Source organism: Dipteris shenzhenensis, chromosome 27, assembly GCF_047967505.1.
Source record: "Dipteris shenzhenensis isolate YYH24624 ecotype China chromosome 27, Dip_SZ_1.0, whole genome shotgun sequence".
Lineage (NCBI taxonomy): Eukaryota > Viridiplantae > Streptophyta > Polypodiopsida > Gleicheniales > Dipteridaceae > Dipteris > Dipteris shenzhenensis.
This window is the reverse complement of record NC_141622.1, coordinates 50491247-50500368: the sequence shown is the minus strand read 5'-3', so window position 1 is coordinate 50500368 and position 9122 is coordinate 50491247.

Below are 9122 nucleotides of genomic sequence, written 5' to 3'. Positions count from 1 at the left end.
GAAGCTAAGCCTGCGGATATGTCTGAGGATGATTGGAATGAGTTGGATGCATTAGCAAAGTCTACTATTAGACTTCATCTTGCAGAGTCAGTTTATTTCACAATAGTAAATGAGCAGACTACGGAAGATTTGTGGAAGAAACTGTGTGCCACTTATGAGAAGGAAACTGCCTCTAATAAAGTTTACCTCAAGAAGAGGTTGTTTGAGTTGCAGATGAAGGAAGGGGTCTCCATTGCTTCTCACTTGAATGAATTCAATATTATTTTCAGCCAGCTTGAGGCTCAGAAAATGAATTTTGATGCAGAGACTAAGGCAATATTTCTCTTATGTTCATTGCCATCCTCATGGGATACCTTCCGTACAGCTGTCAGTAACTCTGCACCTGGTGGAGTGCTGAAATTTGATGATGTTGTGGGTAGCTTGTTGGCCGAGGAGATTAGACGGAAGTCTATGGATGGCAACAAGCAGGATGCAGCCTTAAATGTGCAAAGGGACAGATCACAGTTCAGGGGGAAGTCCCAAGAAAGAGGAAAGTCACGTAGCAAATCCAGGGCACGGAACATTGAGTGTTACCATTGTGGCAAGAAGGGCCATATGAAAAAGGATTGCTACAAGCTGAAAAGAGAGCAAAAGGATAAGAAAAAGAATGCAAATTGGGGTGCAAATCAAAAGGAAGAGAGTCCAAGGGAGGACAAAGGAAAAGTGAAGATCGAGGAGATCAATGCAGTCACACATGATAGTGACAATGATGTTCTCTTCATGTCTAGTTTATCTACAGAGTTGCTTACCACTTCAGATGATGCATATTCCCAGGATTGGATTTTGGATTCTGGTGCTTCATTCCATGTTACTCCCCATAGGGAATGGTTCTCCACTTATGACAGTGGAAAGACAGGTTGTGTGCATCTTGGAAATGACTATGCATGTGACATAGTGGGAGCAGGTGACATAAAGTTTTCTTTTGCAAATGGGTCTGCATTTGTTTTGAACCATGTGAGACATGTGCCTAAGCTGACCAAGAGTCTTATTTCAGTGGGTCAGCTAGATGATGCTGGTTTTCACACCACTTTTGGCTTTCAAAGTTGGAAAATTCAAAAGGGCTCTATGCTTTTGGCCAGGGGTGCCAAGTGTGGGACTTTGTATCCCTTACATGTAAGGGGTATTTGATCATGTTGTTGCAATAACCGAGCAGCCAAGCACTTCTTTGTGGCATTGCAGGTTGGGGCACATGAGCCAGAATGGAATGAAACTCTTATGCCGTTTGGGTTATGTACCGCATTTGAGTTTCTCTGATTTTGAATTTTGTGAGCATTGTCTCTATGGGAAGCAGACTAAATCAGCCCATAAAAGAAGGGGAAAGAAAGAGTTTGAAATGCTTGATTTGGTGCATTCAGACGTATGTGGTCCCATGCCTACACGGTCATTAGGCGGGGCTGAATACTATGTGACATTCATTGATGATGCAACTAGGAAAGTGTGGGCTTATGCTATAGCTCGGAAGAGTGATGTGTTCTAGGTATTTCAGAATTGGCTGGCCTTGGGGTTGAGAATCAGTCAGGTAGAACGCTTGAATGCCTACGAACTGATAATGGTGGAGAGTATCTCTCTCATGACTTTCAGCATTTCTGTGATACACGTGGGATTAAGAGGGAGCTCACATCCCCTCGTCCTCCAGAGCAAAATCCAGTTGCAGAAAAGATGAACCGTACCATTCAAGAAAGGTTGCAATGCATGCTTTCCAATGCAAGTCTTTCTGGTGGTTTTTGGGCTGAGGCAATGAAGACTGCAGTGCATGTGATCAATAGATCACCTAGTAAGAATTTGGATGGTGGTATTCCTGAAGAGGCATGGAGTGGCAAGAATCCCTCTTACTCTCATTTGCGTATATTTGGGTGTGAGGCATATGCACATGTGCCAAAAGAGCTTCGAAAGAAGCTAGATCGTAAGTCTAGGAAATGCATCTTTCTGGGTTATGGTGAAAGTGGAGAGATGGGCTATCGTCTCTGGGATCCAGAAGCAAAGAAGATCATACGCAGCTATGATGTGGTCGTCAATGAGAAGAAGATGCATAAGGCACCCATGAGGGATGTGGAAATGAGGAGAATCACTTTCTAGGATGTGAATCCACCTGCATATGTTGATAGACAGCAAGCTGTCCATGCACCAAATGTGCAAGAAATGGTGCCACCAAGTACTCCCACAGGAATACAATCAAGGGTAGATGATGGATCATCTATTGGTGGAAACGATGAGCCAAATGTGGCTGATATGCAAATGGGACAGCAAGCTGAAATGCCCTTGAGAAGATCATCTAGAGTATCTAGACCACCTAATAGGTTTGTTCTAGGGGTAGACTATGTGATGCTTACTGATTGCGGGGAGCCTTCTTGCTACAGAGAGGCTATGATGCGTGAGGATCAACGCAAGTGGGAGTATGCTATGCAATCAAAGATGAGTTCACTTATGAAGAATAAGACTTGGGACTTGGTTTCTTTGCCACATGGAAAGAAAGCATTGCCATGTAAATGGGTCTACAAAATGAAGGTCACAGGTGATGATGTGCCTAGGTACAAGGCCCGTTTGGTTGCTAAAGGGTTCAAGCAAGAGAAGGGTGTGCACTTTGATGAGATATTCTCTCCAGTTGTGAAGATGACCACACTTAGATGCATGCTTGGACTAGTGCCATCAGAGGATATGGAGCTTATGCAAATGGATGTCAAGACAGCTTTCTTGCATGGGGATTTGCATGAGGAAATTTACATGGTGCAGCCGGAAGGCTTTGAAGAAAAGGGCAAAGAGCATTTAGTTTGCAAGCTAAAGAAGAGTCTCTATGGTCTTAAGCAAGCGCCTAGAGAATGGTATCAGAAGTTTGATGCTTTCATTCGGTCCCAGGGTTTTAGAAGGAGTGAAATTGATCACTGCCTCTACACTAAAAAGGCTAAGGATAATAGCCTGATAATCCTGGCACTATATGTGGATGATATGCTATTGGCTAGCAAGAATACTTATGAGCTAGATGCATTAAAGGCCAAGTTGCATGAGGCCTTTGATATGAAGGATTTGGGACTTGCAGGTCATATTCTTGGTATGCGCATCATGCGTGATCGGAGTAGGAAACTCCTTTGGCTTTCACAAAAAAAGTATGTTACAAAAGTATTGCAGCGTTTCAATATGGAGGGGGGGAAGGCAGTGAGTACTCCATTGCCTCCATATGTGAAACTGAGTCATACGGATAGTCCTAAATCAGATGAGGAGAGGGCCATGATGGCCAAGGTTCCTTATGCAATAGCAGTTGGGAGTCTTATGTACGCTATGATAGCTACTAGACCAGACATTGCATTTGCAGTGGGAGTTGTTAGCCGGTATATGGCTAATCCAGGAAAGAGGCAGTTAAGTGCATCATGAGGTACATGAAGGGTACCAAGGAGATGTGCATCTGCTTTGGTAAAGGAGACATGCGTGTACTTGGGTACACAGATTCAGGCTATGCAGGGCATGTGGATAGTAGGAGATCCACTTCTGGTTATGTGTTCACCTTTGCAGGTGGGTGGTGCAGTGTCGTGGATGTCTCGCGCACAGAAGTGCGTTGCTTTGTCTACCACAGAGGCTGAGTATGTTGCAGCCACAGAGGGTTGCAAGGAGGCTATATGGCTTGATCAGCTAGTGGGAGATTTGGGGATTCATACAGGTGTACCGACATTGCATAGTGATTCCATGAGTGCTATTCAGCTAGCATGGAATCCGGTCTTTCATGCAAAGACCAAACACATTGAGGTCACGTACCATTTCATCAGGGAGGTACTTGAGGACAAGCGCATAGAGCTTGTCAAGGTTCATACAGATGATAACCCTGCAGATATGCTGACAAAGAGTCTACCTATTCAACGGTTTGAGTATTGTCGTGTATTGATGGGCATTGGATAGTATGCTCACTAGTTGTTCTCTCTTAAAGGCACATTGTCCTTTAAGTGGGAGGTTGTGGGGGTTAAAGGTCACTGTGCCTTAACCCCGGTTATGTACAATACTCAAACACATATATAAATGAATGAAAAAGAAGATTAGGGTGGTTCTGCACCCACGAAACTTGTGTAGCTCTCTGACTCTGTTTCTCTCTCTCCTTCTTCCGTTCTTGCTTCCGTTGAGAGCACTCTCAATGTTTTGGGCGAGCGTGGAACACAGGGTTCTTTGCAATTTTCATGCAACTCTGATTGTTACATGATAACTGCTTAGGCGTGTTCTACACTGCACCCATGTCCCCTAAAATCCTCCTCAACCACACTGCCTCATAAGAGGTAAAACATGCTGATTTGTACTCAGCCTCGGTAGAAGAAAGAGCAATTGTGGGTTGCTTCTTGCTAACCCATGATACAGCTCTAGATCCAAGTGAGAAACAGTAACCTATCACTAATCTCCTACTATCCACGTCTCCAATCCAAGTCATAGAATCTGATCAAGGTGTTGCCCTTGGTATAGGTGATGCCTTAATCAAGTGTGCCTTTGATGTATTTCAGCACCTGCATCCCTGCCCTCCAATGGTTCTCCTGGGGCTTATTGGGAAACCTGCTTAGTACACCAGTCACAAAACTGATGTCCGGCCGTGTGTTGCACAAGTAAATCAAACTACCCATAAGCCTTTTGTACTTTGCTTCATCCACCAGTGGTGATGAATCCTCGTTTGAGAGCTGTTGAGATATCGAGCTCCCACTCGTGATATGCCAGGGTGACCATTGTGCATTTATGTCACCGACTTGTTAGCTGCAGATGCGGTTGGTACACACTGCCCATGAATAATAACTGGATGACAGCTATCCTTATCTACTCTAGTTCGTGGCTCAGTTAATATGCCACCTTAGTTAGTTGAGTTTTGTTTGAGACCCACATATAGGGTTCTTCTATTTTCTTTGTACTAGAGTTCTTTTGGCTTTCACAACTAAGAAGAGGAAAACTATTTTTAGCCTCCACCTGTGTGTGTATTCCCCCATTGTGTATGTGAGAAAGCCACAAGTGAGACTCCTTCCCTCTCTCCCACTATCTTCACATGGTATCAGAGCCATGTTCATGGTAAGGAGCTCAAGAAAGCAAACCAAGTTCGCGGTGTCCTAGTAAGAGGACCAGTGTTGCTTTCCTTTTCAAGTTTGGGAGCAAATCTCTACAGGTAGCATAGCCAAAAGTACAAGAGTGCACTATCTCAGATTGAGATGCCCTTCGTGGTGTGGCGAGAGGGCAGTATATGCTGCAGGATAGGGCAAAGCCCTTGGTGACTTTATTTTTCTGATTCGAGGCCATTTTGGGGCCAGTTTTGAAGGCGGAATTTCTTAGCAGACACTCAAAAAAAGGCCCTGTTTTTTCTGTGTGACCACTGCTCTACTGGTCAGTGAAAAGTTACCACAAAAATTGCATCGTATGCCTGTGTGCAGAGATATTGGGAGTTTAAGAATCATGCTTGTTGCCTGTTGATGCAAAATCATCACTAGGAAGTGACTGTGTGGTCAAATACCACTTTCGACAGTTTTGCAGATCTGCCCGTGTGAGACAAAAGCTATGTTTTTTTGCAGTGACAGAATATTTTGCAGTGTTTTGTAATGGCGTCTGATTCTCTTTCACAGATTGTCACTGAAAAGCTTATCAAGAACAACTTCCAGGCATGGAAGTTGTGAATGATGAATTTCCTTATGGGAAAAGGCTATTGGGAGTTGATTATAGGAAATGAAGAAGAACCAGTTCTTCCTAATGTTCCCAATCAACAGGAAATGCAGGCATTTAAAGGATGGCATGAGAGAGCCAGAAAAGTTATGTACTGGCTGTCTATCAGTATTTCGGATTCTATGATTGTGCATATCCAGGATGCAAGTACGCCAAAGGAGGCATGGGATACTTTGGCAAAAATGTACAGCACAAATACGCAAGCCAGGAAAATGCAGCTCAAACAAGAGTTGTGCAATGTGCAGAGAGAAAATATGAGCATCAATGACTACCACATGAAGGTGAAGAAAATTGTAGATGCACTTGCTTCCATTGGGTCGCCAGTGGAAGATGATGATCTAGTTTCTGTGACCTTGAATGGTCTAGGAAAGGATTATGCACAGTTCTGGACATCCATTGCCATCCGTGAAAAATTTCCTAATTTTGAAGAGTTGTTTGCTCTTCTAATTTCTGAAGAGCAGAGGAATGGGGGGTGCATCTTCCTCAGGAGGAACTTCAAAAGAAACTGTCTTCTACTCAAATGCTAGAAGAGGTAGAGGCAGAGGTAGAGGAGGCGATCTGCAGGCCATGGTAGAAATCAGAATATGTAGCAAACTCAAGAAAACCAGTCCTATGGAGGAGGACATGATAACTCTAGAGGCAGGGAGAGCCAAAGAGGCCGTGGTGGATGGCAGAGAGGCCAAAATGCAAACAACAATGTTGAATGCTACTACTGTGGTAAAATGGATCATATGGCTAAGGACTGCTACAAAAAGCAAAATGACATTATGAATGGAAAATTGCGGCAAGGCAATTATGCATCTTCTAGTAGACAGGGTGATGACAGAAATGAGCATCTATTTATGCTGCAGCACATGACCAATTCTGTGACAAGTGCAGAAGAACGAAATGATGTGTGGTATGTTGACTCAAGTGCGTCAAACCACATGATAGGTCATGCAGAATGGATGCAAGATTCAAGGAAAATGGAAAAACTAGGATTTGTGGAGACTGGTGATGATACTACACATCCTATTGTGCAGATTGGTAAAATTCCTTTGTCTATGCAGGATGGGAAAAAGAAATACCTGTCTGATGTATTTCATGTCCCGAACATCACCAAGAACCTGGTTTCTATTGGTCAAATGGTTGAGCAGGGCTTGCAGGTCAGATTTAATCCTCATGGATGCTTTGTTGAGGATATGAAAAATAACGGTCGCTTGATAGCAAAAGGAAAGAAGAAGGGCAGGATGTTTACGTTGGATGCGGACATGCCTGAATTGAGTGCAGCAATGTTTGCACATAGGACCGGTGTAGTTGCAGATATTGATATCTAGCATAAACGCATTGGTCATGTTAATATACGATGACTTAAATCAATGCAAGCCCAAAATATTGTTGCAGGATTGCCTAAATTCAAGGTTACAAAAATGCATAAGTTTTGTGAAGCCTATCAATTTGGAAAACAGGCAAGGAAACCATTTCCTAGGCATGTTCAAGAGAGTAAAAAGCCATTGGAATTAATCCACTCTGATGTGTGGACTACTAAAGCTGCATCTATTGGAGGCTGTCACTATTTTGTCACTTTTATTGATGACTTCAGCAGAAAAGTTTGAGTGTATTTTATGAAAAAGAAAAGTGAAGTGTTTGGGCACTCCAAAGCTTTTAAATCTATGGTTGAAAAAGAAACAGGCCTGCAAATAAAATGCCTAAGGTCAGATGGAGGGGGAGAGTACCTCTCAAATGAGTTTGCAAGGCTCCTGCAAGAGCATGGCATAAAGTAGCAATATTCATGCAGTCATACCCCACAGCAAAATGGACTTGCACAAAGGAAAAACAGGCATATATTGGAGAGGTATCTCAGGCCATCCTAATTGAAAAAGATCTACCAGATTATTATTGGGCTGAAGCAGTTGCTACAGTAGTTTACATAATGAATAGGACTCCCACTGTAGCAATACATGGCATGATGCTAGAGGAGATGTATACTGGTAGGAAACCAAACATTTCTCATTTGAAAATTTTTGGTTGCATTGCCTATGTTCATGTGCCAGATGATTTGAGGAATTGTCTTGCACTCAACCATGCCAAATGCCTTCAGTATCTCTCCAACATACTTCAACTGTGAAATGAAGATCTGTTTTGGCTCTTGCCAAACTTCAATCCCCAAAAAACAGAAATGCATCAGTCTGAGGTCTGTCATTTCAAACTCTCTTCCTAGCAAATGCTTTGTCTGCAAGATCTTCTCTTCATGATTCCCTGTTATGACAAGGTCGTCCACATACCACAATCATACACCTGCCACCTTCTCTGTAGATACTCAAATTTGCATCAGATGGGCTCCTTCTAAACCCGTTTTGCAAAAAGTGGGCATCAATCCACTAGCACCACGGTCGTGGGGCCTGTTTCAGCCCGTAAAGTGCCTTCTTTAGTTTATAGACTTTACCTTATGAACTGAGGATCACAAAACTTGGTGGTTGTTCCACGTATACCTCCTTGAGATCTCCATTCAGAAGGGTGGATTTTACATCCATCTGAAACACGGGCCAACTTTCATGTGCTGCTAAAGCCAAAACACTACGAATTGTGGTTAGTCGAGCTGTGGGGGCAAAAGTATCCTGATAATCAAAACCATGTACCTATGCGAATCCTTTTGCCACGAGCCGAGCCTTATACTTATCCAATGTGCCGTCAGCAGACTTGTACTTGGTCTTGCAAACCCACTTGGTGCCTATTACCTTGCGTTTTGGTGGTCGATCCACAAGGTTCCAAGTGTAGTTCTTCATTATAGAGCCATAGTCCGACTGCATAGCCTCGATCCACCTATCATCACCCTGTGCTTCTTCAAGACACTTGGGTTCTTTAGCACGGATCACCTCTATCATCAAAGCGTAGTTGACCAAGTGTTCTTGCACCCTCCTTTGCTCCTCTAATCTCTTGGACCCCTAGTGTTCGGATGGTTCCTCCTCAATGGCTAGAGGTTCTCTGCCATCCAAAAGCTCCTTTATCCACTTTGGGAATGGCCGTTGCTGTTGTGGTTCTACAGGCTCTTCTTCCTCTTCTTTATCTTGAATCCTCCCAAGCACCATTGGGGGAGTTTGGTTTGCTTTTGGTGGTTGTACTAGATGGATATCCTGGTCTTGGTTGTCTGGGAAGGAAGCATTCTCCTCTAATTGATGCGGCTGTTCTGAGAAGACCACATCGCGACTTACTATTACCTTCTTGGTAATAGGATTATAGAGATGGTAACCCTTCGCCTCTTCACTGTAGCCCAAGAAAATACACTTCCAGCACTTCGGTTCCCATTTGGTCCTGTTAGCATCAGGGGCATGCACAAAACAGTCACATCCAAAAACTCTGAAATGTGCAGCTAAAGGTTTCTTACCAGAAAAGGCGTGCAGTGGAGTCATCCTATTCACAGCCTTCGTGTAGCTACGATT